This window comes from Oreochromis niloticus, linkage group LG18 (genome assembly GCF_001858045.2).
Source record: "Oreochromis niloticus isolate F11D_XX linkage group LG18, O_niloticus_UMD_NMBU, whole genome shotgun sequence".
Lineage (NCBI taxonomy): Eukaryota > Metazoa > Chordata > Actinopteri > Cichliformes > Cichlidae > Oreochromis > Oreochromis niloticus.
The window spans coordinates 28,990,204-29,015,050 of record NC_031982.2 but is presented as its reverse complement, the minus strand read 5'-3'; the positions used below and the strand labels follow the sequence as shown (position 1 = coordinate 29,015,050).

At 39.0% G+C, this 24,847-nt stretch overlaps 3 non-coding genes across 3 annotated transcripts; 1 reads left to right on the top strand and 2 right to left on the bottom strand.

The window, feature by feature from the left end:
* Positions 1–5,459: 5,459 nt before the first annotated feature.
* trnay-gua (transfer RNA tyrosine (anticodon GUA)) lies at positions 5,460–5,546 on the bottom strand. The gene is given in 2 exon segments: positions 5,460–5,495; positions 5,510–5,546. It is a non-coding gene; the product is annotated as a tRNA-Tyr (tRNA).
* An 11,330-nt stretch (positions 5,547–16,876) lies between these two features.
* trnay-gua (transfer RNA tyrosine (anticodon GUA)) lies at positions 16,877–16,964 on the bottom strand. The gene is given in 2 exon segments: positions 16,877–16,912; positions 16,928–16,964. It is a non-coding gene; the product is annotated as a tRNA-Tyr (tRNA).
* Positions 16,965–22,674: 5,710 nt separating this feature from the next.
* trnar-ucu (transfer RNA arginine (anticodon UCU)) lies at positions 22,675–22,767 on the top strand. Its single transcript has 2 exons — positions 22,675–22,711; positions 22,732–22,767. It is a non-coding gene; the product is annotated as a tRNA-Arg (tRNA).
* Positions 22,768–24,847: the final 2,080 nt, after the last annotated feature.

The window sequence follows — 24,847 nt, the reverse complement described above, 5'->3', positions numbered from 1 at the left end:
AACAGCAGTCGCCTCAAGGCGCTTTATATTGTGAGGTAGAGCCTACAATAATCCATACAGAGAAAAAAAAACAACAATCATATGACCCCCTGTGAGCAAGCACTTTGGCAACAGTGGGAAGGAAAAACTCCCTTTTAACAGGAAGAAACCTCCGGCAGAACCAGGCTCAGGGAGGGGCGGGGCCATCTGCCGAGACCGGTTGGGGTGAGAAAAGGAATAGTATAAAAGACATGCTGTGGAAGAGAGCCAGAGATTAATAACCAGTGTGATTCAATGCAGAAAGGTCTATTAACACATAGTGAGTGGGAAAAGTAACTGAAAAGGAAATACTCAATGCATCATGGGAATCCCCCAGCAGCCTATTGCAGCATAACTAAAGCATGATTCAAGGTCACCTGATCCAGCCCTAACTATATGCTTTACCAAAACGGAAAGTTTTAAGCCTAATCTTAAAAGTAGAGGTCAAAAAAGTAGAGATCGTGTCCCGAATCCAAACTGGAAGCTGGTTCCACAGAAGGGGGGCCTGAAAACTGAAGGCTCTCCCTCCCATTCTACTTTTAAATACTCTAGGAACAACAAGTAAGCCTGCAGTGCGAGAGCGAAGTGCTCATGAAGTGCTCGCACATGAACAATATATGTATGTCCCATAACATGCATTGTGTTGAATATCTTTGGATTAAGTTCACTTCTCTCTTCATCTGATCCTCATCTGTTTGTTTTCCTTCTCCTACTTCACTCATTTCTACATTATCTCCCTCTTCTTGTGGTTTCACTGTCAGCACATTTGATATAATCAGTTTTTACTCTGGTTTTTTATTAACAATATCGAAGTTATGATTTTACCTTTTACCTTTTTACCTTCACCAATCCTTATCTATACTTTTTTTCTCATATTATTCCTCTCCCCCGGTAGTTCAAGGTCAGTGGCTTATCAGTGGGATTTCCCATCAACCCCATGGAGCGAGGCTCAAAGCAGGGGGCTAGTTGTCCTGATTAGCTCTCCCTGACCTTTGGTTTTACCTTTTCAACAGTGTATTACCCGTTCTCTTAACCACTTTTTCGTGTCCAGTTTTCATAATTTCTTTCTCTTTTTCCTCTTCAGTTGTTCTTCTTTCTTCACCCCACTGTCACTGCTCTATTATTGATGCCTCCCTTCTTGCCATTCATCCATTTTATAAACTTGGGGTTGCAGGGGGTAGAACCAATTCCAGCTAACACAGGGCAATTGGCGAGGTACCCCGTGGACAGTCCATCGCAGAGTAACACAGAGGGACAAATATAGAAGCTCAAATCTACAATTGGCTGCGTCTCTCTCTTTTTTTTATCTCTTTCTCTCTTTGCAGCCCAGATTTCATCCCTTCTTCTTGTTTTCATTTTCACATCCCCTTCTGTTCTTCTTTGCCATCTACTCTCTTTGTTTTTCCATCTTTTCTTGCCAGAGCCGTTTACTGTAATTGAATTTGATTTACACACATGCACACTCACACAGTACCTTTCTCAAAACTATTTATTAATGCTGCTTTAGTAAAAGATGCGGTTGATTTTTGACATGTAAATGGCATTCTGTGACTGGCGTGGTTTTGTAATGTGGTGGATTTTGTTTCTGTAGCTGGGTGGTCATGAAGTGAGTTTTGGCTGGAAGCATGTTTAAGGTTTTCCATAGTTACGTCTGGTTTTAGAATAATTTATAAATTAAAATATTTTTTTAAATGAGACACTATAAGTGCACTCAGAATTGTCTGGTATGAGACAAAATGGTTTTCTTCCATTACAAATGTGCTTGAGATAGCACATCTCTCCTAGGAATATATGAGACACGAAACTGTCTTTAGACCCACAAGTCAAGTTTTATTCTGCCTCGGGTGCTTTAACTCACCAGGTGACCCAAAAGGAAGACCACACAACATCACAGCTGAGAAGGGACAGAAATCTCTTCCGTGGGCATAGTTTGTCTCAGGATCCACAGGAAATTATGATTCGATCAACCTTGAACTATTTAAATGCTCGTCATTGTTACATTGTCACATATGCACCATAGGTCCAGCTTCAAAGAGATTTAGATCCAGATTTTTAAAAATCTTAAAAATACGATTCATAGCTAAATAAAACATATTACAAGAATTACAGCAGAAGACAGTCTGCACAGTCAGTCAGTTCTGAACCATAATTTGCACAAATAGAACCTGTTCAGGTAGGGAAATTACATCACTGTTTATCTTTAAAGTGTTGGCAAAAAGACATGTAATTATTCAGACCTGCCACACACATAGAAGTTGTTATTCTGAACTGTAGCAATTTGGCAAATAGGTTTGAGTTCAAGCACATGATTTTCTTTAAGCAAAACACAAGGAAGTAAATGTAACAGCAATGAGCAGTGAAAGATTTCAGTGTTTAAAAACCTCCAAAACTGGCATTTCATGACTTTTATTTGAATAAAGTGCAAAGGATTGCATAACCTTTCAAAGAAAAAAATCTTGCTGACAGAAGGTGGAGGTTGCCATGAGAGACTTATAAACATGGGAAAATTGAAGTGTTCGAAACCTCTCTTCCCATGTCACACAGACAGCTACAACCAAATTTTCCTGTGTTGCTTTGAATAATTTGTTAACTGTATATCTAACTAGCAGACTCATAATTAAGATACAGATTTTATATTGTACTCTCTTGTGTTTGCTGAGATGAGAACAACAACAATTACCAACTTCCACGAAAGTTAAACCACATCCATGTGTCTGATATTTTTAGCGCGTGCGTCTGTGTGGGTCTGTTGGGTTCAGTCAGTCCCTTTCATACCCTTAAATTTACCCAAATTCCCTTAAATCTCTGGTGCCTGTACGCAGTCTGTCTCCAGCCCTGCAGAGTGACTTTTCATCACATATGATTAATAGGTTCCAGGGGCAATTTAATCGTTTACCAACAACCTATAATATTTGAAATTATATGGTGTTTTCAGTATTCTTATTTATATAGGACAAAACTTCATGAGAAGACAAAAATTTCTGTTTTTGATAACCCTCTGGTTTTGTGCATCTACATTTTTTTGGGTTACGGAATTTGCATTATGTGCATATGTGGGTTCTTGCAATAAATAGTTAGCAAGATTAGTATTATCTGTGAATTTGGTTGATGACTGGGGATACTGTTGAATATTTGTTATTGACTGCTTTAGTTTTAAATGATCGCCAGGTTTTTTAACTGAGGCTAAAAATGTATAAAAAGATGCATTTTTAATAAAAGTTCTGCAGATTTTTAAACCAGATGCCCTTTCTGACACAACACGAAGGGATTTTGTGAGGTGAATGTGCAAACCAGCACATTTTATTAGGCCTGATAAAATGATTCTTTAAAATTGTAAAATGGTAAAAAAAAAAAATTAAAAAAAAAAATGCTACATTTGTTGCTCTAATAACCAGCGGGCGTATCCAGTGAGGACATTGATTGACAGCTTGCATATCAGTCACATGGACTGCACTAATTAGACTGGAGACCAAACATCTACTAAAGATGCAGGATAGTTTGCTGTGGAAGAGAACTCTTTTTTAAAAACTATTCGACATTACGCACACATGGCAACTTCTGCCCTTTAATGGACATGTGCAAAAACAAAGCACAGCATGTTGGCAGGACAGGAGGATGAAGGCATGGGAAGAAGATAATTGGTTTAAACCCACATACCACAAAAGGTGTGTCTGTCAGCAGACTGAAACAGTCGAGGCAGTGTAGTCATCATAAGCTTTGGTGACAGTGCATCACTGCACACAAAAATCAGGATTTGTAATGATGACAATTTATATTTGGGATCAGTAACAAATCTCTGTATTTCCTTTTGCACAGACTAATTCTTGAATCAGACAGTTCATCACCAAGCTGACATTGTAATGGAAAAGTGAGTCATTTAGTGTTTATTCTGCGTTTTCAGAACAGCGTTCGCATAGCATGTTTGCATGTGGACTCTGTGTGGAGTGTTTTGAGACAGATTTTTTTCTTGCCAGGTTGCTAGATGCCAGGGCTAGAGAGTCATATTTTTGGCAGCACGATAGCAGCAGACAGCTGGCTGACACTGGCGCTCTGAGATGTTAACCTGCCCAGACACTCCTTTTTACCTCAGGCTTAATGCAACCACTGAGCCTCCCCATGGGCGAAGGCCCACTCGTACACATGCAATATAATGAACATGTAATGAACAGCTGAACGCTGAAACAAAAAGCAGATTCGAAATTGTGCCGTTTCTTTTCTCTCAGAGCGCACATGTGTTGAACTGAATGCCTGTTTAAACATTTTATGACTGGCTCTTTGTGACGATGCTGTGAATACATGCGTTTTAGACCTATTTAATCATCTTTCTATAGTCACAGAAATGAAAATGCCTCAGTGTGCTTTACTTTTTGTATTTATTCTACAAACAGGGGTTGATTTTACTCACTGTATCATATATTATCACACACCTGTATCCAGCAAACATCACTCAGCATAAGTGTCAGCTAACTGGCTTTAAATGTAATGTAAAACATTTCCACCACTGACAGGTATCTATTGTGAAAGCTTAAGCCTTCAATTCCAGACTTGAAAACATTTATTTCTCATTAATTATGACAACATAACTGACAGACAGGCATGCTGACAGATACAGGCAGGCAGGCAGTCATCCAGGTAGGCAAGCAGAAACTCAGACATGAGTTTCTGTACAACATGTACCTTCTCTTCTGCACTGTGAAACACCTCACAAGAATTTAATGGATACAACTAATATTTAGCATAAAATTCATAATAATGAAGGCAGGGCTAACAGGAAAGTTTAGTAACACGTTTAGTTGAAGGAATCCTGAATGCAACACTTACTCGACATTTACAAAATAAAGGAACAACAGAAAGTAAGAAATTACTCAACTACTCTGTTATAACACATGTATTACCCCTCAAGGCCTCAGTGGCAAAAATGAGTATGAATATTATCACCCAAACAAAATAACATATGCCTATTAGATGAAATTGAACCAGCAACCTAACAAATTCTGCACATCTCGCTACAGTCTTCTGCTCAAAGGGTTGTGCTTACATAACTTACTGTGTTGTGTAGCCAATGAGGACAGATTATGTACTTGCTCGTCGTTTAGCTCTTTTTGCTCTGCGATGCAAATAACCTACTGGACTGAATTCACATGCCATAGCTTTGTCTCGTTTAAAATAAGAAACTAAAGGAGTTTTTCAAAAGGTCTATTTTCAGTGATCTGAAACAAAACTATGTGTGTTCAAAAGGCCAAAACACACAAATTAAAGTAAAAAAAATTAAATGACACAAAAAGCCTACTATTTAGCAAAGTATTTGTTTAAGTGTGGAAAGGGACTGAGTGTCACAGTGATCCTGTGTTAAGGAAATATACATCACTTGGACCCAAGAAAGTTCACACATGTATCTATTACTACTGATGCTGCACATTTACCTAAACAACATAATACACTCCTTCGAGCCGGAATTGAACCAGCGACCTAAGGATTTCAGCTCATGTCACTACAGTCCTCCGCTCTACCAACTGAGCTATCGAAGGGTTGTGGTTGCATGGCTCACTGTGCTTTATAGTCAATGTGCTGACAGAACATGCCCTCACTTATTGGTTGTGGGTGTACCTGCTAAAACATTGTGTTGCTCCAGAGGTAGTACTGCAACTGACCACTCACATTGTGATCACATGGAATAGCTGCGTCTCATTTAAAATAACAAATTAAAAAAATAAGAAATACTGACATAAAGGGAGCAGAAACATTGTTAGCATTACTGTGTACCACGCACCAACTACACACTCAGTACTGTGTAAAGTTGGAGAACTTAAGCACTAGACATTTACCGCCAAGGTGATTGAATGGACAAAAGCAGCAGACACTAATAGAAAGATATGAAAGGTTTTGAAAAGTTTGGTTAGTGTTAATGAGTACCCTACAGCTACTATAAGAAGTACCCTGTGCTGGGGAAATTTAGGTACATTTTGATTCTATTAAGTTCTTAATTATGAATTAGAGAATGTACGATTTCTCACTTATTGCCAAAGTTAAATTGTGTCTAAGCCAAAATGCTAGACACAGTGTTTCCCTAATAAACATGAAAATGCTTTAAGGCTTTCAAACGACAAAACAAACTCCTTCAATCCAGGAGACAAGTCTTCCTGTCCATTTTGTTAATCTTACTGTGTACCATACACCACCTTCACACTACCCTGTACAGGCTAAAGTTGGACGGTTTCAGCACTGGACATTTTGAACTCTGGTAACTTCTAAACTTTGGATGAAAGAAAACTTTGAGTTCTTACTCACACAATGTTTTTACTAAGATTCTGGAGATGCTAACATCTACACAAGGGTATTCTGAGGATTTTTCCACAATCATTTTGAAAAATATCTACATCCACATGAAAATGCAAAAAACAACAACAAGCACTTGCACACACAGCCAGCCTTACATCAAAAAAGAAGACAAAGGCAAACACCTCTGAAGGTGTGAGACAAAATCTCTGTTTTCTTTGTCTCCATAAATGCAGAAATAGAGTTTCTGAAAATCTTGACCTTGAAGTTTTTCAAAAGCTATTTTCATTGATCTAAAACAACATTTATGTGTGCTCAAAAGGCCAAAACACATAGAACAAAAACAAGCTTATTTTGCAAAGTATTTGTATGCAGACAGGGACTGAGTCTCACAGTGATCCTGTGATCATTTATGAGCAACATTCTGCCAATGTTGACCATGAAGTTCACATTCTTGTGACCAACTTTACATGACTTAGACCCAAGCACAATCACAGATGTGGAAACCTTAACGTGCATATTAGACCCAAGAGTAAGCATCACGTTAAGATTTTCATCCAAGCATAAAAAAATCCTTCTTTGAACCAGCAACCAAAGGATTTCAGCATCACCCACTAGAGTCCTCAACTCTACCAAGTGAGCTGTCAAATGGACTTCTCTCTGTATCTTTCTGTATTACATGTAAGGAACCAGTCACATTGTGATTAGATGTCATCCCTTTGTCTCATTAACAAAGCCCCAAACACTGATAGGAAGATTACAAATTAAATGGCGCTTCTGGTAAAGCAATGTCTATATTTTGCAGTTTAAACATCATATATGTGCAAAACTAAAGGAAAAATGTCCAAATTTGGATATTTTATTTATCTTATCTTATCTTAGCAGACTGTGATCAGTCCTGTTGCCATAACAAAACAATGATCAGTTCCCTGTGTCCCTTAGACAATGTTTCCATTAGCAACAGTCTGTCATGTATCCTTCAGCAAACATAACAAATCTGTACCTGCTGTTCTCATTAAGTTACATCTGACAGTATCAGCTAAACGTGTAGAATTTTCTCTCTAATGTTCATGACCCTGAAGTTATGGTACCTCATCTTCTTTGTAGTGTAATGCTGGCTCATACTACAGATTATATTGGCTTCATTAAGTTATGTAACCAAAATATAAATACTCTGTAGAATAAAAAAGTTCCTGAACACAAGCATTTTCAGGCTAAAATTAAGAAAAAAGTGGACTGTTGGCAGTGATGGGTGTAGTCTCATTACAGAACCCAGAATGATGCTCATGCATGCCGACCCTGGACCAGCAGCCACAACATAAGCTTCATCAGGTAACTGTGCCGGTAGAGAATCATGGTGGCAATCACTTTGAAGTTTACTGGTTTACTGGTTTGCTTTGTCTTGTCACCTATATGTATGTGTGTAGGGTTGTTGCCTACAGGTTTGTATTGTTAACTAATAGTTATGTGACAGTGCATTTCAGGTCATTTTATGTAGTATCAAGAAAGTAATGTACTGAGCTGTGTAACAAATGACTTTCTCCAGTCCAATTAAGTAACATATTGCATTACTTTTAAGAAAATGATAATACATTACTTTTTTGAGTAAAAATCCCAACACCGACTGTGTAATTCCTGCATAGTCAGTTTTGATGCACTGCAACTGGAGGTTGTTCTCGACCATTTATAGGACAGACCCTGTGAGACAACTGCTACTTTAGGATTATGTAGTTAAAAGGTAGATGTTGTGCAGTGGTGAAACTACTTATTACTCATAAAAACAGTAAAATTCTACGCATTTATTATTGCATCCACCTGTAAAATGCAAATTAAACCAGAGCTTCTGAAGAAAAACAACAAAACACTGATGCGTAGCTTATCCATGCACTAAAGCTGTGATTTGTGAGAAGGATTCAAATGTCCACTTCAGGCAGAACCTTAAACTGTTGGTGATCACAGCTACAGATACAGAGTTCTTGTCTCCATCCTGTCTCCAAACAATAAGCAGGGAGGATTTGTTTGTGCGGGAGTCAAGAACACTTTGTGAGGTCAGATGGCTGATAATGATTCATCTCAGAGCCTTCAGTTCCAGAAATGCTAGATTAATGTAGCATTTCCCAAATTCTTGAGAATGTTTCAAAGATATAGCTTTGTACAATAACTGAAAACATTTACATCTGTGATGGTGTTTTGTGAGTGATTTTTCTATTATATACACATACTTTTTTTCTGTCAGTGCGCCCCAGGGTGGCTGTGGCTACAGTGTAGCTTACCATCACCAGTGTGTGAATGGGTGGATGACTGGACGTGTAAAGCGCTTTGGGGTCCTTAGGGACTAGTAAAGCGCTATACAAATACAGGCCATTTACCATTTATTTACCATTTTTTTTAAAGTATCTAAGTTTGTGTTTGCATGTGTAGACAACAAATGTCCATATAAAGTGAGTGGTCATTCGTGAATGCTGTAAACAGGTTCATCCCTGCTTGCACAGAGGATGTTTTTACATATTTCTCATAGGTTTGACAGATGCTGTGGGGTTGCATTGGTTTGCTGTAGAGTGAATGGCAGCAGTTTAGTTATATGTTTATGTTCTCAAACACTTGCATTCCAGATCACACAGTTTTACATCTCCCTCGAAAGCTGATACATGATTGGAAACTTGCTTAATGCTGCAAAAATGGGCTTTTTTAACATCTGTTTTACAGCTGATCTCACCGCTTGACAGCCTCTGAGCTCCGTCTTTAATAGTTAGTCACTGGAAAATTCATAAATTTATATTTTTGCAGCAGAGATCAAGTTTGTTCTGTTTTGCAGTCGGGCTGGTTAGCCGAATCCCTCGGAAGTGTAACGTCTCTTGAAATATGGTCCACGTCAAACCTGAGCCTTGGAATTCTGGGAAATACATTTAGAACTCCTCTCAGTGTACCAGAATGAGTTTCACTGTATTAGAAACCATCCCTGCAGTCAGTCACCAGCTCCGGTCTGTGCATGGGAGACTGTCATTTCCCCTGTAATTACATTAAGCATAGAATCTCCCAGAATATTAGTTTGAATCAGGAGGAATGCACAGCATTCTCACCCGGCCACCCTAGCATTGTCTATACTTCTGAATGCCATGTTTGTTTTTGATTGTTTTTCGTAAACACTAAAGTTTCTCAGGGAAAGAGAAGAGCGGCCGCATCGGGCTGTGGGATCTCTGCTGCTACAGATACAGATGTTTATCCGATCAAGCAAACACAGATATAAGATTTCATGAAAGGAAGGAAGACACGTCACCAGCAGTGAAGTGAACTGCAAGGTTGTTGGTTTTTTTCTAAGCTCCCTCTAGAAATGGATTTCTTAAAATGCAAAAGAACACATGAGCATAAAACCACCTGCACCTGCATTGATTTAGCAGTCAATAAAGAAGTGGCCTTTGCACTGGGGAAATGTAGCCTTCACCGAAAATGATTAAAAATATTCAAGTATATAGAACTGTCAAATTAATATGACAAAGTTGAACATTGACATTATTTCATGAAAGTCTCTTACACGATCTATCTCACTGAAACACAGGTCCACAATGAGAAAAATCATATTTTGCTTGATTTATGATTGATTGATGACTCAAGCACGCAAACAGATATAGATGTTCATGTACTGTTTATACTGTATTTCTCTCTTTTTTCTATTTTTGTAGTTCGCTTTCTTTGCACTGAATGGGACAGCATATAATTTTATTCCGCTTTTGGCCAAATGACAATAAAAAGATTTGGATTCTGAATACAAACATTTTGCAAATTACCATATAATTGCACACCTTCTGTTAGCATGAAAATTAGAAAAGCTTTTTACAGAATGACTCTCATGTTTATATGTCAGTGAATACAGAAGTAGTAAATTTTAAAGTTTTATTTCTGAGATGAAAAATGCTGTGAATCTAACAAAACCTGAAAATTAGATGTGATTTATTGGAGAGAAATGCGCGTGATTAAGTAGAAGAGGATGCAAGACTGAGAAAGGTATTCACTGGAATATCATAAACTACTAAGCCTTTATAATGATAGTGATTTAATGCTACTTTAATATTGTTGTCCATTCTTTTGCAAAGTGGCATTCCTAAAGAAGAACCAGCAACTTAGTTCCAAGTAGACTGCAACACTTTATCCTCTATATTTTACGTAACTTCAGGTGATGATTAAAGGAAAGTAAGACGTGGTGTTTTGGAAGTGCTTGCTGTCTGGGATTTAATCCATATTTGCACAGAGAGTGTTTTTCACATCACTCCCATTTAATTGCACTGCTAAGTGTTTCAGAAGGAGACATGGGAGGAGATCTGGGTGGTCTCCCAACTTCCTCACTCCCTCATGCACATCAAGCGGAGACGTGTGATTCACCATCATTAGCATTCCACTACACTAAACTACCAGTGAAAAGCAGCCACAGTGTCTCCATGGCTGACCCCCAAAATTTACTTTGGGATTATAGCAACGTCATGATTTTTCCCTTTTTGTTGTTATTTTGTTGAGATTGGATTAATTACATGTTACCCATCTATGTTATTTAGGAAAAAATCTGGATTAAAGATGGATACATGTAGGCACAATTCACAATTTTATTCTCTAATCCTTTCTTAGTTGTCACCAGTAATCATACTGTTAATATATCCAATTTCTACTCATGTGTTGCAGTAAATTAGTTATCTAAATTGGTAACAATGTAAATAGATATGTTCTGGGTTGAAATTCACAACATGTTTTAGTCCTTGTGTAATACATTCAATTTGCTATTTTACAAGCCCAACACCTTTCAAATTTTTCATAAATGTTTCCATGTTTATCTAATAAGGTTGGTCACAGTTATGGTGGAAATACAGTATCAGCCTCTCCTTGATCTGAGCAGAGAACTGACACACTGTTTCTGACCTCCTCATGGTGTTCATCAGCAGACGTTCGCTGTTAAATAATAATATGCCAGAATATTGTTAGCTTTCTTAAAAAGAATATCTGTAAAATAAATATTCTTTGCACAGTCGCTGTTCATGCCAGGACACTGACAGAAGAATCATTCTCTTGGTGATTTTGTCAAGTAAGTGAGGCCAGGTCCAGTCATACAAAATTAATGCTGGCTTCATGCAAATCTCTCCACCTCAGCCCTTATTTCCCGTTGTACTATTTGTCTGTCATGTATGCTCACTTATGGCTTGGTGTTTGGATTCTGTTCTTGGGATGTTTTTGCTGCAAATCCGGTGAACGATCTGGGGGTTTAAACTCGGTGCCACTCATTACCAAGTTGCTGGAAAAGAGCGTCCTCTTCATTCTTAACATGTAATGCAGACTGTAGACTTGGCTACCTAGAAAGCTGTCTGCCCAGATGCTTTAGCCTGAAGCCACATTGACTCCTGCCTGACTACCGGTCAGCATTGCCAGAGGCACTATTCACACTGGCTCATGCCTGGGCCTGCACAGAAACATCAGTTAACAAAGTCAGTCTCACTTCTGATTCTATGAGTCCAGGGCCAAAAACTCAGATATGACCCCCAGGGACCCACAACACTGTGTTGTGCTAGCTTGCTGATGATCTCAATAACCCTATCTGCTGCCTCTTTTGAGCACTGATTGATTATTTCGCATCCACAGCTGCAGCCCAAGATGACAGATAGTTTGGTTTAGTTCCGTTTTAAAACCAAGTAGACATGTTATAAGGAAACATATGATGACAGATTTGGTGTTTTTGCATTTAAGATGTTAAATGCAAACACTGGAGAAAAAAGGCTTTCATTAAAACAGTTTTCATTTACGAGAATGACGCCTTATTGTTAAACACGATACACTCTCCTACATGTCTTTCTCAGTTATCAAAGTGTTACCATAATAACATTATATCAAACATATCTCAATATTCACAGTGCGCCTGGAGTCCTCCAACCTACCAGCTAGCTTTCCGGGGGTTTCACAGATTATTTAGGCACTGTGGCTGTGTATACAGCCCAGCCCATTGCTGAGAGACAAAAACTGCAAAGACACTAAAGATTTTCTTTAGCAAACTGTTTGCTGTTCAGGCACGTTATAGTCCATGTCTGTGCGGTGTGAGCTTTTGTCCACATGCCTGCAAGTGTTTTTGTGACACCATGGAGTTATCTGCAGAGCTTTACATTATCATGTGCCAACTATGCTTGCAACCTACGCAAGGAGACTTCAAAGAAGTATGACAGGAATGACTATTCAGCCATGGTGTCTCCAGCTGTACATGCCCCCAACGGAGTACATTCATAGGGGTTATTATGCACTTTTTCATCGTTACTTGTCAAAGTGATGCATACCAGTGCAAGACCAATGCTTACAAGAATACACGTTTATTGTCACCCACGTACAGACACCTACTCCGTAACTGAACTGAACCACAGACTCAAGGATTTCAGCAAAGCTCTCATACAGCCCTTTATGCCACCAACTGAGCTGTCTAAAGAGCTCGCACTTAGCTTGTGTTAGTTTTAGTCTCTATACACAGTGCACTGTAAAGTGAGGCAGCTGTTGCCCTGGGGATTGTAAATATTCAAAACTTTATCCACCCAACCATCCATTTTCTTACTTATGCAACTCAGGGTCACAGCTCTCATAGGGCAAGAAATGGGTTGCATCCTGGACAGGTCACCGTGAGTCATAGGACTAACAGAGAGACCACATATACACACTTTTATATCCACATCTACCCATTGAATCTCCACACAGAAAGAACCCAGCAGACCAAAGACCTGTGCTACGAAGCATGATTTTTGCCTTGTCCAGTTAACTTCAGGGTTAACCCAGGGATTTTCCTGCTACAAAGGTAGTTCACTTCTTCCATGGTTATATCACCATGGTAACTTACTCTACCAACATAACCTTTACTGGACCAGGTTGTGTTCCTGATTGGAGATCAACAAATATCAAATCACTACCTACTGACCAATCAGTTGTCCAAAAAAACAGCATCGCCTCAAAAATACCTCACACATGCATGTGGTAAGGATTTTTCATTAACATCACATGTTTTTTGCATTTTACTGGTGAGCAGTAAGAAATAAAAATTCTTAGAGCGTTGTCACACCTGCAGTGTTTAGTTCATTTGAACTGAACTCTGGTTCTCTCTTGGTGCCGTTCATTTGTGCAGAACACAGTAATCACACTTCGCTGTGGACCAAAAAAACTGAGGCAAGACCATTTGGAGGAGGTGGTATCACTGCAGCTCAATAGTACAGAACATAACACCTTCATCCTGTATTTACTATTGTCGCTCCCGCCCAAGACACATCTGGCCATTAAGTGTTCTAAAGATTCTCGAGTGGTTTGCAATGACACATTTTGGTTTGCTTGGAGTTCACTTGGATTTTTCTCCTTGTGAAAAGAAAGTGCCCATGCATTCATGCAATGCTTTAAATAGTAAACTACTGTACAGAATGTTTTCTCTCATGCCACTGCTCTGTCTGTAGTAGCTGTTTCATTATAAATGTCCATTAGGTCATAGTGCCTGTTACCAGGTACTTTTTAAGTACCTGCTCACTCGGGGTTCCAAGCAATCCAAGCAGGTGCTAAAATGTGACATCATCAGACTGCAGACTCCTCCAATTGGCTGGTCAGTAGCGTCACTCAATGAGTCATGAGAGCTCGTTCATGAAAATTAAAACCGCCATGTTTGAAACTCAGCAACAAGGAAAATGGCTACAAAAAAACAACACTGTGGTCCCCGAGTCTGATGGAAAGCCACAGACTGAGCATCAAGTATATTCTTGCTTTGACGTTAATGTTTTTGTAGCACTTGGGCATTTTAAACGGATGTTACGGGGTAGTACTGGATTGTACTGGAAAACCAGTCAATCCAAGTTGAGTCATGGTGATCTGTGGCGAGTCAATCCAAGTAGGTACTAATGGAATAGGGGCTTTATATATTTCTTTGTAAAATTAGCTGCTCTGCTGCCAGTACACTTATCCATAATTGTGATTGGTCAGATGTTGGCAACGGCCTTTCATGTAAACCCAGGGAAATCCTTGGTGTGATAACAAAAAGACACCATGGGTATGTTGAACTCGTTTCATACAAAGAACATTCTTGGTCTGCTGTTGTTATCATGATGATTAAAATACAAACTTTCCATATAAAGCTGTGTGTATGGATCAAACAGGTTTTATTTTAGAAATAGTCATACCACATTAGGACTCCCATATATAGAATATACATTATACAAAAAAGCTCCAACCATAAAAATACGGATTCTTGTGATTTTGCTATTTTCACATTTTTTAAGATGCACAGCACTGTCACAGGCAGATATGACAAGAATTGATTTTAAAGATATTAAAACTTGATTTTAAAAGCTAAAAATACCTGTAAAAACGTTACATTAAGCGACACATAAAAATGCTGCTGCTGCTCGTTCACATTAGAAGTGCTGCACTTACTTCTCTGACTAAAAAAAAAAAAAGTTTACATTTTTAGGATAAAATATCTCAGCATGGCTTTTGTGTTCATAAACGGCCATGCTGTTGCAGTTTACTCGAGCAAAGCTATCTGGTCTTGACTTGACTTTCCAGGCCAAATGAATTGCGCCCAGCTGTTGACTAATGGTGCACATTCACCACTAAAGAAACATCATGTCACCACTACTTGTGTCCAGAGTGTGGGTGGTGGGGGAAGGGAGGGGGTGGTTGAGTAAATAGGATGGGGGTTGGGGGCAAAGTGGGAGTAGCACCACTGCATTGTTTGGCTGACAGTGGGACAGCAAGGGGGAACGGGTGGTCCTGGCCCAGAGACAATGCCTGAGAACACGCTGCCTCTCTGCTAAGCCCCTTTTGTGTGGCAGGGAGGGAAACCCCTTACAAATAGCCATCACCAGCGCAATTCATGCCTCTATCATGTTTTGGAAATGTGCTCAGTGGAAACATGGCATGGTCTGAGATCTCATATTGTTGTACACTTTCAGGGATACTAATAAGGTATTATGAGATTAGCTCAGGGGGATGTTGAAGCATCTGGCAGTGTTGCAGAGAAAACTGGGGTTTGTGTTACAGATGTAAAACAATATACTCAAAAAAAATCCCCCTTCGAGAAGTCTAAATACCAAAAATTTACCCAAACGGATGTTTAAAAAATCTTTCATGTCTTTTTTTTTTTTTTGAGATTTGCATTTTTTCCCATTCCCACATTTTGAAATGTGTATTCATGTCTTGCAACTGACAGTTGTTATGTATAGAATGCTATATAAAAAATTAGATTAAAAACTTTAACTCTAAAGAATATCACTGCAATTCTCTGAGATTTCCACGTGCAATGAAGATCAGCATTTCAGCCAAGAGCATTTCATGATCTTGGTTGTTTCACAATTTGCTTATTTATTAACCATTAAGCTGTACAAAAACTCAACATTGGATTGTTGGCTTTGTCACAAAGGCTCCAATAAACAAACCTTTCAACTATAATGTGTTCACTTAACTGCGCTAACAATGTGAAACTCTATATTGAGGCTTTAAGAAGAACACCTCCTAAAGTTGAGGCTGTTTATTCTAGAGCTTAAGACTGTATTCAGCGAGGACCTGTTTGGAGGGTGGAAAACATGTCAGAGTCTCCACTTACATTCAACCCAATTAACAATACAATGGTGCGGGGATTTGCAAAGAATCAAGTCAGCCTGTTTGTCAGCATACATTTGTTAATTATTTGTTTAAATTTGGCCACAAACAATAATTATCACCTGCAATTAGGTCAGTGAAAAGGAGAAGGAATTTTCATTAATTGTGTTTAAAATCCTGACAACCCCAATTAGCCAACAGGTCCATCCCAGCTGACACCCAAAGACTGTTTTGCCTGTTGTTGAGATAAAACTCATTATGCTTTCTCCGGTACACTGAATGCCCCGCAATACTGGTTAAGCTGGTCAACCCTTCAACTTTAAGATATAATGTGGATGTAAAGTAATCTGGCATGAGGTCATGAAATTTGTGGGCAGATCGCTCTCATTGTGGAAAATGATACAGTGAGACTGGTGCTGATAGTGAGCGTGTGAGAAAGGACATGACCAGTGAGAGTGCAAATAAAGTAGCTTTTGGAATGTCAGTATGTTTTGATGTGGCCAAATATCCTACTGAAGTGTCCTTGACAGCAAACATTTTGCTGCTTAGTCAGACTTTTTAGTCTGTTTTTAGTCAGACTAAAAACAAAACACATACAGCACATACAAAACTTAAATGAGAGCCATAACTATAATGCAGACAACTATAACACATTTTATGCTATGTTGTCTTCAAGAGATCTGATCTAAAGTGGACTTTAGATTAGATTAGATTAGATTAGATTAGATAAAACTTTATTAATCCCTTGGGTGGGTTCCTCCGGGAAATTCGGTAATGAGAGTTTAATAGTTTAATGAGCGTAAACAGTATACATTATACAGACATAAATGAACTCTTGCTTAGTTTATCACTACTGCCACACTGATTTGATTCAGGAGCTTGTAGTGGTTGAGAAGTTGACACACTTATCAGGGAGTTTATAGTTTACAAGTAATGTATGTGACATTTCCAACTGCCAATGTCTGTTTGCCACTCTTACCAAACCACAAAAGCCTCCTCCTTCGAGCCGGAATCGAACCAGCGACCTAAGGATTTCAGCACAACTCTCCTACAGTCCTCCGCTCTACCAGCTGAGCTATCGAAGGGGTGAACTTTGGGTTTGTTAGGTTGTATATTCTACACACAGCTGTGTTGTGTATATATGCACAGTACTGTAGGTGTACTGATTACTGCTGTTTACTGCTGTAGATTTTTATCAGTTGCAGGTTGCTGGAAGTACTTGACTGCTGACAAAAACAAAGTTGCTATTGGTAAACCAAAAGATGTAAGACTGTTGGCCAAAACATCAAATAAAAGAAAAGCGAGCTGAAACTAAGCATGGGGCTCATGTTGGTGTATGTAATATCATGGATTAAAATTTTTGTTGAGGAGAATTTTTTGTTAATTGACCAAATGTGACTTTTTTTGTTTGTGAACTCACTGTAAAAATCATAGAAAAAGCTGTAAAATGTTTGAAAATACAGATAAAAGTCTAAAATTTATGTCCTCCTTCACATTTTCCAAGTGGGCTGATTCAAACAAGCCTTATGTTTGACATCACTGAACTACACCTTTTCTTACAAACATAACAGCTTTTGGCTCAAAAAAAGAAAGTGTCAGTAATACTAAAAGGGATGTTTCAAAAGGCAGTTCACATGCCATTGGTTCTTGATAGTCTATCTTTTATATGCAGTCATAATATAAAAACAATATAACAGCATTTTATATACAGTATGGCTGAAACTCCAGATTCATTCTCTCATTATAGCAACAGAGTAACACTGAATATCCATACTGTCATTTGATCTATTTTTAAAACAGGAATATCGTTTCAATATCTTTAAAATTGCTTCCTGCTTCCATGCAAAGTTAGTCAGCTTCAGCGTTTTGCTTGGTTCACAACCGAATGGCTTAGCGAAGGTCATTGTAACAAATGAAGGCAGATGTGTTTCCTGCTGACTTTCCACACCTAGATCTACCCATCCAGCGAGCAGGTTTGAACTTGTGCCTTTATCCAGTCACTTTTATCTCTAGGGATGTCAGATCTGTTATGAACTGATTTGCTTCCCAAGTATAGATAACTTAATGTGAAATGTAACCACCAGTATCCTGTAAAGTCTGCAGAGGTATACTGAAAATGTTTTACCTCTGCTCCTTACATTCAGAAACATCTTTCTTAATCTTAACCTATTGATGACTTTAAGGACACGACCAGATGAATCATAAATTCAACAACTGCTCATAAATCCGTTATTGCATCATTTCAGATGAGTCAGTTGGCTAAGCAGGATGTTAATATTTCCCTGTAGTCCATAAGCTTTGCATTTCCTTTTCAATAGAAAACAGAATGCTTCCTTTATGACCTTGACTTTTTTTTAAGCTGACAAGGAGCTTCGTGCTCCTTGCTTATTAGTCTTCAGACCGTCCATGTTTTGCATTTAGCGCAAACAAAACACCAACGAAAACTCTCCAAAACCAAGAGAGGCATCCATTTATGACATGATCTTAGCAGTTTTTATGACTTCAGAAAAACAAACTGCAAATTACTCAACATTTAACAATAACCGTCTATTCTACAGAGGATCAATAGAGCTGATAATTGAAACAATGGGCTAAATTGAATTGAATATCACTTTATTTTAAAGTTGCTACTAATTCCACAAATTGAAAACGAGGCAAAGCACAGTACAATAATTAGAACTGTATAACAGTCATTTGAGTTCATTTTCATTAAATTATAGCACATTCCAGCCATTTTTAAAATATGTGCGTATTCATAAATTCCGGGCACAGGCACATGAACCTCAACCTTTGTTAATATGAATATATTGTGAGACATTTGCATAATCCACTTCATAATCCACTGCAGCACTCGGCAGTAACAAAGATAAGGAGGGGTAGCCACTGTTTCTCCTGGGAACGCTACACAGATAAACGGAGGAAAAGAGACCCACTTTCTGCTCCTATTATGAGATAAAAACAAGGGAAGGCTTTGCAAAGTTTTCACTTTCCAATGCATTTCCCTTTTAGAGACAGATGGTGGTGGAATATCATTATTTGTATGGTTTTTTTCTTCTTTTTTTTCTTTTTTTATTTCACAGACACTGAAATTTACTGAATTTCCACAGAGATGAGGTGCATGGGTTATTTATGTATCCACCGCACCACAGCATGCTGATTGTATTACCCCGCTTCTGCTTCACGGAGACACTAAAATATGTTTCTTGCAGAAAGTGTTTTTCACACAAAAATTGAAAAAACTCCTGTGTGCAGTGAGAGGAATCACAGGGTGACAAATGAGCAAACAGAAAGCAAACTCCCAGCTCGTCCTCGACATCACTAATGAGACCCGTTTTTAGCTTCAGTATGGATGGAAGAGTGTATGTGTGCCTGCACCTGTGCGTGTGTGTGTGTGTGTGTGTATACTCGACTTTCTGAGTGCATGAATGTGTATTTCGTGACTGAGGCAGTGAAAAGCTCTCTTAAGTCTCCCAATCGTTCCAAATTGGCCTGTGGGACGATGCCACCACACAAGTACATCCATCCCCACTGTGCTGCATGCATTCCTGGTGTGTGTGTGTGTGTGTGCGTCTGCATGTGTGTGTGTGTTTGGACAATGGCAACACTTCCTTTTTGCCCTAATAGGCAGGGAGCCTCGGCCATTGTGGTCTGATTAGGGTTCCCATTCAAGCTCTCTGGGATTTCTAATTGCGAGGCCTTGTGCAGCAAACTCCCCCTCACTTCCCACCCCACTACACTCCCCTCACGACTACTGTAAGACTTAATGAGACACAATTACTGCCCCCTAGGAGTCCTAGAGCAAGCCAATCACAAAGAGACATAGACCCCCAGTGAATGGCCACTCAGCAGAGAAAGAGACAGAAAGAGGGAGCAGGAGGGAAGGGAGAATCATAAGCCCTCATTGTCCAGAGAAAGCACAGAGAGAAGCCTTTTTTTGGAGAAATATAAATGTTTTTATTTAATGCCGGCTCATAATTAGGCCCCTGAGAGGGAAAAGGAGAGCCAGAGGAGTGGAGAGGGCGGGGAGTTCAATAGGAAAAAAGGCCTGTAGGTACAAAAGAAGGAGAATGACATGTTAGACTTGCAGAGGAGGGTGGGGGGAGGGGGTGGGGGGTGGAGGGGGGAGGGAAAAGGGGAAAAGAAAAGGGGACAAATAGATACTGAGGTGAAAAAACACAGAGGCAGAAAAAGAGAACAAAACCAAGTGGAAAAACTTGACAGGACTTTCTTCTTTTCTTCTCGTCTTTTTAGCGTTCTAAGCCTATTTGGCGTGGGAAATGGCCTGACATTGAATGATTTGTGCCAGGCAAAGTGAAAAGCCGAGGCAGTCGCTATGTTTTGCAGGTTTGGCACTTCACGTTTGGCTTAAGAGGTGAAATATTCCCCGTTTTGAGGAGCCTTTCTGCCAAAACTGTGGGAAGCAATATAACAGGGACTTACACAAGTTTGGATTTTGAAAGAGCTGCAATAAAAGATGAGAAAGACACAATTTGCAGACACCTCTTGATTGTATGGGAACATTTACTGTATTATTCTTCCAGATTAGTACAGATATTGTTTCAGGATGTCACGTCTGGGAATTTTGAAGTGTTTTTTCATGGAAAGGAGAGTGTAATGCAAAAGCTGAGCCCTTTTAACACACAGGAATCAGACACAATGGATATCACTGACCAAATAAAAGACTTGTTCTCTTGTGAAATGCTGCATTCTTGGTTTAATTCATAGTGCAGTACAATACCCAACCACCTGGAGGAATGACAGGTGTGACCTTCCACAAAAAATATGAACAAACAGTACAAATAAAAAGCTTTTAAAGATGTCTGAGTTGCTTTTTTTCCCTTCAAGATACACTTGTACACAGAACGCACTGTTTAACATTCTCAGAGTGCTTAGAAAAACCTCACGGGGAAGTCATAGTCTTTTGGCAAGAATCTAATCTGAAAATCTCACTCACTTTTCTTGCTCTTGGCTAAACAAGCAGACGTCGTCAGTGCATCTTTGCCCTGCACACCCAAACACACACACAGGCACGTAAACACAAACACATATAAACACATGCACACTGGTTTTCAGTGTTGTAACAGTTTAGAGGTTTCCTGCAAGGTTTCTGAGCTCTCGTAGCTCCATGTAACTGTATTTTTTTAAGTCACATCCTGTTTTGTTTGTCACTGATTCACAAATACCCCAAAAGCCACAGTAATGTAACAGTAAAACAATGATGAAGCAAGAAAGTACGCAGAGTTGTAAAAGGTTATTGTAACATTTTTACAATCAATTTATGAGGCTCAAAGAGTTTAACAGGTTTGTTCACCCTTAAAGACAAGAAAACTACACAGGACACCTTCAACACACTGGTGGCATATATGAGCTGCAATGCAGATGCATCACCACAACACTTTTGTCAACTTCTAGTGTGTATTAAGAAAGAGAAACAATTCTCAGCGTCCTGTTTGATGATATGAAAGCAGTAAGCCTACTACAAACTGCTCACTTTGTCATTATTTTGGGAGTATTTAATTAATTATCCGTGCCGTACTGCCAGCAAAAGACAGAGCAGCTAAACTGATCCAGCGGCGCAGCCATTATTAACTCATGTCGCCTCTGATGTCACTCTAGAGGCAAAGACGGCTCATTTCACTAAGTGCGCATTTCCTGGATTCCTCTGTTCTCACTTCTCCTCTTAATTTCTTCAGATGAAACATCTAAGATGTGAGGGAAAGATTTAAACGAAGAAAGCAACACATCTGAGATAAGATACACTAATTTCTCTCTTTAAAATTATTTTAAGCTCAAACGTGCTCACGCTCGCTTTCCCTCTGTGTCACACACACACAAACGGACACACGCACACACCGCCTTGGCCCCATGTTCCTTTCAGTGTGTGCAGCCTCTCAGCAAGTGACTGAACCCCCTTTGTTCAGCAGTGACCCTCTTAAGCGCAGGTTGAAGCCTGCAGCCATTCCACTTTGGATTTGGACCCTATCGCGTGTCACACAGCTAAGTCGACCAGGACCGGGCCTCTTCACTCAGACACATGGCAACAAGTACCCATTCACATCAGCAGGGTTTAAGCTAAAATAACAAATTTATGAGCAACTGTAGAGGCCTTAGTCTGTTTGCTTCCTTTGAATACAACAAAGGAAAAACATCTATTGTCCTCTATTATGCCAAAATACTTTATTAAAAAATACAGTCTGGCTTCTGAGTAAGCTGTTTAAAACAAATGGGTTGAAGTGAACAAATCAAAGTTGCTAATTACTTATTTATCTTTCTAGTGACCACGCCCCTTTTGCATGTAACCCCAAGTTAAAAACTCAGTCTGTATTCAAACATTCAAGTCAAGTTTCAGCTAGGTCAGCTATCTTTAGATTGCATAATATAAAAAATGGAACAAACCAATCTACATGTGTTTCAAAATAAAAATAAAAATAGATTCAAATGGATTCAATATTCAAGCATCAAAAACTCTACCACAAATGCACTTATTACTGACATTGTATATGGGACGTTGCAGTGTATGCTGTTCTCTTTTGCTATTGGTCCTGACTAAAATCACTAAAAGCAAAATATGTAAATATTATAAGAGACACTCAGTTTTATCTGTTCCCTATCCCAATCCACAAGAATTAATGTACAGTGTGAAATAGTGGTAGTTCCCAAGAAGTCATCCTGAGATGTGTAGTAGGGAGGAATCCTGACACTTTAGAAGGAAAGCTTCAGCTTCTAGTTCACGTCAGAAAGATTCAGTTACATTTGCAGACGAAGGGAGAAAGGGACAGCTGCATGCATGCATGTGGCCCTGTGGCGCAATGGATAGCGCATTGGACTTCTAGTTAAAGACATAGAGATGCAATTCAAAGGTTGTGGGTTCGAGTCCCACCAGGGTCACTGTTTTCTATCTGAACAAAAGATTCACTTAGATGATAAAACACAAAGGTTTTAGATGGCTTGGGTTGTAAATTGTGGATAAAAATATTTACATTAATTAAGTTGATATGATGCTTTAGAAAGAATAAAATACTGTTTTAGAAAAGAGTTGTTTTCCCAACTGTATCCATTGCCATAAATGTGCAGATGGTGCGCAGGGATCAAGATGATGCCACATGATGCAACTGATTAAAGCTCATTTGCACTGAAAACAAGTGAGCTTAACTCACCTATTTGACAGATTTTATAAAGACTTAGTATCAAAGACGTGTTATGATGGTTTATTTTTGGAGCTGCTTTTAACATTTTTTCATATAAGTCTGTTGCTCCTGGAACAACAGCGTCTTATGCATACAAAGTGGAATGTGTCTTTGTCAGTTTCACGTGGCTCTCTGTTGGTTTCATCAGCTTAATCAGGTCCAACTGTGACTTAGATTGACAGGTCATATGTCAAAAGTGGATGTTTCACAAAGCTCTGCATAATTCGAAGAGCTGCTTTTCAACCCTTTTGTATTTATCCAGGAAAAGTTAGCTAATCCCCAAAGCTTTTTTCATTGCTCTGATTTCAATTATTCAGCACCAGAGCTTTAGATGTGGTAGCAGCTCAGTGTCAAATACAAATCTGAAACTAAAAAACTGTATTAACATACATTAAAACAAGAGAATTATTTTACCTTGAGTTAACCTTAGAACTGAACTTTGCATCTATACATGCACCGTGGCCTTCTGCATAGACGTTGCTTAATCCATAAACTGTGTTATTTAAAAATTTGTTGTTCTTAAGTCTTAATCCTTAAGGCCTAGCATGTACAAACCTCACATAGATAAAAGTTAAACCAGAGCATTTTCAACATCTCCCTTGGTCAAATTAATGAATAAACAAAGCCCAAATAAAATCTGCAGGTCAGCAGATTTTAGAGTACACAAGACAGTCCGCCTGTATTTTTACATGGAATTTTTATGATTGTGGTTGTACCTTTGCCCCTCTTCACTATCTGATATGCAATTCTGAGTTATTTTCTCCTGTTTTCATGCAATATATGCTGTTAAATTGCTCACACTATCCTTGAGCACCATAGAATAAAAACAAAAGTTAAAAACACAGGTACAGAGCACTTCTTTTCACCCCCTTTTTACCTTCATGTCCTGTATCTACAAGGCCCCATAACTGAAAAAACCTGCTCTAACTGGTCGTGTGAAGCAGCACCCGTGTGAGCGAGGCACATCTATGTAAGAACTATCTGCTAAAACCTCCAACTATAGATGTTTGAAGATTCACAGTATGCAATACTTTGGTGCCATGCTCTTTTTTCCATTTGCAAAGTGTGAAACCTAAGCAGAGCCAAAGCCCAGCTCAAGCTTTTGCACTTATTAGCCAAGCTATTAGCTACCCAACATGCTAACACTAAGAATTTCTGGCAGAGCACTGCTACAATCAGTACAATGAGGACTGCTCCTTTTTTTGAAAAGTTTGGGTTTCATGCAGGTTTAATGCAGAGAAATACTGTTTACTCTGAGTATTTCCTGTGTTCTCCCAGAGTGCAGGGTGTTGGCTTGATTCCAGCAGGAGTTGTACATTTTGAGTTGTCTTAGGAAGGGTATCTGTTATAAAACTCTGCCAGATCCAACTTGTTATGTGACAACGGGGGCAGCCAGAAGCATTTACTGTGTTTACAAGGAGAAGCCTTAACACCTGTTTTCCGAGGGTATTTTCTCACAGGGAACATTTCTATACTTCAAGCAAATCATTGTTTCATTCATATTACATGCTTCCTGTTTATCCTACATCTCAACTTTTTGAACTTCACATAGATGCAACTCAACATAATAGAAAGATGCCACCAACAGATCACCTGCGTAATCCAATCATCATTTTATAAAGCAGAATGATGCCTTTTAAAAGTAAGATGAGCAAACAAGGGAAAAAAACTGGCAACTTCTCGCTCTTAGTTTGAGGGTGTGTCAAACCAGCTGTTTGCAGGATTTTATTTGGTTGGTTGGTTGTTGCTCCAACCCTGAAAACCATATATGGATCACTGTT